The sequence below is a fragment of the Oryctolagus cuniculus genome, chromosome X, assembly GCF_964237555.1.
Source record: "Oryctolagus cuniculus chromosome X, mOryCun1.1, whole genome shotgun sequence".
In the NCBI taxonomy this organism is placed as follows: Eukaryota; Metazoa; Chordata; class Mammalia; order Lagomorpha; family Leporidae; genus Oryctolagus; species Oryctolagus cuniculus.
The window spans coordinates 55897144-55902861 of record NC_091453.1 but is presented as its reverse complement, the minus strand read 5'-3'; positions in this window follow the sequence as shown (position 1 = coordinate 55902861).

Sequence of the window (5718 nt, the reverse complement as noted above, 5' to 3'; positions counted from 1 at the left end):
ATTCAATAAACACAAATCCAACCTCACCAGTATATGGTCAGCAAATAGTCCATGCTTAATTGACTCTATATAATTTGGATTTCTCTGTAGTGATAATAAAAATTTTGCTCTAAATTGCATTATTTTTGAAAGTTAAGCAGTCTTCACATATCTTGTACTTTTATATAAATAAAATTGAAGGATATATGAATTTCAAAGTTTATAGAGAAGTGGAATTCAAATATAAGCTTATTTTGGTAGAAAATATTTTGAAATTCATGCAAAGGAGATATCTTCAAAAATGTTGAAAATGTATATTATGAATAACATTCATAAAGTTCAATTTTTTTAACTTTTGTAAAATGATCTTTTAATTTAACTTTTTAAGAACTTGCTTAAATGCCCCCTATTTGTATGTTTGTACATTTCATATAGACACACATATATTCATATGCAATTGAATATTAAATAAAATATATCTTCCTTTAAATATGTAGTTTATTATATTTGAGTAATATCTGTATTAAGATACTTAAAAATAAAATATATGGTATCATATTTAATACACAATAGATTTATTGGTTTATAATTGATGTACAGTAAATTGCATCAATTTAAGATATGCGATGTGATAAATTTTGATATATGTATGCATTCATGAAATTATTACCCCAATTAACAGAGTGAATTAATCAACTCAAATCAAGTGTGTCCTTTGTAATTCCTCCCTTCTGCCCCTCCCTAAACACCCATGCACCTTTGATCTGCCTTCTGTCACTTTGGATTACTTTGCACTTTATATACTTATATATAATTGGAATTATATAATATTTATTGTTTCTTTGCCTTTAGGTTTTGCTCATCAAATTATTTTGAGGCTCATCCACGCTGCTACAACTGTCAATATTTCATTTCTTTTTGTTACTAAGTGATATTCCATTGCATGGGGTATACTAGCTTACTCACTCATTCATCAGGTCATGTACATTTGGGTTGTTTCCAGTTTTTGACTATTACAAATAAGATTGCTATGAACCTTCATGTACAAAGTCTTCTAATGGACATGTATTTCCTTCAATTTTAAATTAAAAATTTAGGAGTGGAAAAGAAGGATAATATGGTAGATGACTGCTTTAACTCTTTAAGAACTGTCAAACTAATTTCCATTTAACATGTTTCACCAACGATGTTTGATATTTTTAGTTCCCATACTCACCATCACTTGGTACTGTCCATCTTTTAAATTACAGTCATTATAATAGGTGTGTGGTAATGTTTTAATGGGATTTTGATTGACATTACTAATTTTAGTGATGTCATTTTATGGGCCTTTCTGACATCTGTGAAATGTTTGTATTTTGCCAATTTTCTAATTAATTGAATTTTAGATATTGAGTTTTAAGACTTTCTAATATTCTAAATAAAGTAAATATCTCAAATGATAGATTTGGAAATATTTTCTCCTAGTTTAGCATGTCTTCTTATTATCTTAACAATATCCCTTATGGAGAAGTTTTTGATTTTGATCATCAATTTAACTAATATCTTTTGATATTTGCAATCTTTGGTATTGACAATAAATGTGCTTCACCTATTCCCAAATCAGGAAGATTTACTTTATGCTTTCTTTGAATAATTTCATTTGTTTCAGATTTCACATTTAGGTCTGTAAGCTGTTTAGAGTTAGTTTTTGTGTATAGTGTAATGAAGGAGCCCGATATCATTCATTTCATTCCTTTGCATTTGAATTTACCATTGTTTCAGAACCATTTTATGAACAGTCTATTCTTTATTAAATTTTTTAAAGATTTATTTATTTTTTGAAAGAGTTACACAGAGAGAGAAGGAGAGGCAGAAAGAGAGAGAGAGAGGTCTTCCATCCGATGGTTCACTCCCCAGGTAGCCGCAATGGCTAGAGCTGCGCCGATCCGAAGCCAGGAGCCAGGAACTTCTTCCGGGTCTCACATGCAGGTGCAGGGGCCCAAGGACTTGGGCCATCTTCTACTGCTTTCCCAGGCCATAGCAGAGAGCTGGATCAGAAGTGGAGCAGCTGGGACTTGAACCGGCACCCATATGGGATGCCAGCACTGCAGACAGCAGCTTTACCAGCTAAGCCACAGACCAACCCCAACTATTTAAATTTTGTTTCCATGTATTTCCATATGAATTTTAAGAACAACTTGTCAGTTTCTGCAATTTTGATAGGAATTTTATTGAATTTCTCGATCAGCTTTAAGATGATTCTCATCTGTATTAGTAAGGGCTTATATAGAAACTTCCTATGTTTCAGCCTAATTCTTATCCTTATGACACCATAGGACATAGAAACATTTCATCACAAGCCTTAAACTGGTAAAAGAAAAAATGCACTGCACTGGCCTACAAATAATTGGCCAAAAAAAATCATAGATAAGTTTGAAAACCTTACAGCCTGTCCCTTAGTCTGCTGCTCTAACAAGCAATTTAAAAAGGCAACATAAAATAAAGTTGGACTTGAGGAAATACATTAGTAGATCAGTAATGATCTGGTTTGAAGCACGTTATGCTGCTACAGCAAAATACCACAGTGTGGGTAATTTATAATGAACAGAAGCTTATTTTCTCCCAGTTTTGGGGTCTGGGAAGTCAAAGGTCAACGTGCTAGCATCTGGTGAAGAACTTCTTGCTTTGTCTTCATACAGTAGAAAGCAAAGGACAAAAAGAGAGAGGAGACCAAACTTGCCTTTTTATAGTGGCACTAATCCCACAAATGAAGGCAGTAACCTTATGGCCTAATCACCTTTTAAGGTTCCTATCTCTTCATACTACTATAATGGCAATAAAATTTCCATATGAGTTTTGAAGGACACAAACATTTGAGCCTTAGCAGAAGGTAAACTTTTAGATAAGAGGTTTGAGTCATTTTATTAATTACTTCTATCTGATAAGACAGTATGTACATGTATTTATCCCTAGTATTCCTAGCTAATTCATTTTATAGCTGAAATGAACATTAGAAAGATATATGTAATCTGTTTATAGAACTAGAATTAAATAAATCTGAGTTTCAAAAATAGAAGTCTATCATTTCTATACCCTCTGTGATAATGAGTAATATTCATGTTTATAGCAGCTCAATTTATAATAGCTAAGATAAAGAATCAGCACAGATGTCCATCAGCTGATGACTGGATAAAGAAAATGCAATATATATATATATGTGTGTGTGTGTGTGTGTGTGTGTGTGTGCAGTACTACTCAGCTATAAAAGAATGAAATCCTATTATGATCTATACTGACATCTTTTGATTTGATTGTTGTATATAACCCTTGTTCATACACATGTGGAACAGTGATCCATCTACCTTTTATCTGTAGAGCTCTTTCCTACAGGAGCCCTGAGCCTGTGCTCACAAAATAAATTGAAAGAATATCATCACAAATAATTTTTTTAAAAAGAAAGGAAGGAGGAGGGATGGAAGGAGCAAAGTATCATATTCTTGGAATTGTACCTATGAAATTCATGAAAACTGTTCTCCGTATATTAATAAACAAAAAAGTAAAAAAAAATAAAGTTATATTTTTACTGTGATATAGCCAATGTTAATGACAACTGACTCCTTATTACTGTAGTACTAATCAAGCAGAATACACTTTATATTTTCTCCATCAGTAACTTGAGTGAATATGTGACTTCTTTATGTTGTGTTTGAATGGGGCCTTGTGGTAGAATGAGAAGGCCATGCCAAGATGGCCACTGGCAAGCGAGCGTCAGTTACTCAGGAATGGCTTTGAAACCCACCTGGCAACGGAGCCTGCCTGGCAACAGGCTGTGATTGGATAGCTTTGAATCCCACCTGGCAATGGAGCCTGCCTGGCAACAGGCTATAATTGGATGGCTTTGGAAACTGCCTGGCAACAGGCTGTGATTGGTTGGGGCATAGACCGCCCCTTGACCAGATTGGCTGGTATAGGTTTTATAAGCTGTTGTACTAACTGAAATAAACAAGTCTGTGGGCTGCTTGCCTCAAACCCGCTTTCACCTGACTCCCGGGGTCTGTGTGGTGACTCTGCGCCTCTTGCCCTCACCACGCTGCTCCTCTCAGAAACGAATCCACTGCAACATTGTTGAGAAATCAACTACAACATTGCCTCTTTCAAAGTATATTAATGACCCCAGCTGTGCCTGGTAATCAGGTTCTTAAAAAAATAAGATTTTTGACTAATGATATGCCATGTTGTTAAAAGTATCAATCTTTTGTACTTACAGGAAGGAAACTTCCATAAATAGTTTTCTATATTTTATACTGCGGTATCCCAGGTATCCCACATATTTTGATATGTTGTATTGTCACTTCATTCATTTCTAGGCACTTTTTATTTCCCTTTTTATTTCTTCTATTATCCACTGTTTATTCAAGAGCATGTTGGTCAGTTTTTATGTGTTGTAGAGTTTGTAGAGTTTCTTATTGTTAATTTCCAGCTTAATTCCACTGTGGTCAGAAAAAGCACATATTATGATTTCTAATTTTTTTTTAATTTGTTGAGACTTGTTTTATGAACCACCATATGGTCTATCCTAGAGAATGTTCCATGCACTGGTGAAAAGAATGTGTATTCTGTGGCTGTGGGAAGAAATGTTCTGTAGATATAGATTTGACCCATTTCGTCATTAGTGTAGATTACCGCTGTTGTTTCTTTGTTGATTTTTCGTATAGTTGAACTGTCAATTGATGAAACTGGGGTATTGAAATATGTCATTATTATTATATTGGAGCATATGTGTCCTTTTAGATCTATTAACATCTCTTTTAAACAGATTGGTGTGCCCTAGAATTGGGTACAAACAAATTTACTATAGTCACATCTTCAGTCATATCTAATTATTGAAGTAATCCCTTAATAATTACATAATGATCTTCTTTGTCTTTAACAGTTTTTGTCTTAATGTCCACTTTGTTTAACATTGAGATGGTTACTCCTGCTTGTTTTTGCTTTCCATTTGCATGAATATCTTTTTCTACCCTTTAACTTTCAGCCTGTGTGCATCTTTGTTGATAAGATGTATTTCTTGTTGGCATTTAGATAGGCCTTGTTTTTTTCAGCATGTCAGTATCTTTTAATTGGAGAATTTAGCCCATTTACATTCAAGGTTATTATTGTTAAATAATGATTTGGTCCTGCCATTTTTCCATAAATATTCCATTTGTTTCTTTTGAATCACCTTTGTACTATTACCAGGAGGTTTTTTGCCTTCACATACTTGCATGGCACTAATTATCTTTCTCAGTTTCTGTACATAATACATCCTTAAGCATCAGTTGTAAGGCTGGCCAGGAGGTGACAAATTCAATTTTTGTTTGTCTTGGAAGATCTATGCTTCATCTTTGTTTCTTGTTTTTTTTTTCTTTTTTAAAAAAGATTTATTTATTTTCTTCAAAGTCAGAGCTACACAGAGAGAGGAGAGGGAAAGGGGATGGAGGGGGGGAGAGAGAGAGAGAGAAAGAGAGAGAGAGGTCCTCCATCCGATGGTTCACTTTCCAATTGGCTGCAATGTCTGGAGCTGTGCCAATCCGAAGCCAGGAGCCAGTAGCCTCCTCCAGGTTTCCCACTTGGGTGCAGGGTCCCAAGGACTTGGGCCATCTTCTACTGATCTCTCAGGCCATAGCAGAGAGCTGGATTGGAAGTGGAGCAACTGGGTCTCAAACCGGTGCCCATATGGGATGCCGGCACTGCAGGCCAGGGCGTTAACTCACTGTT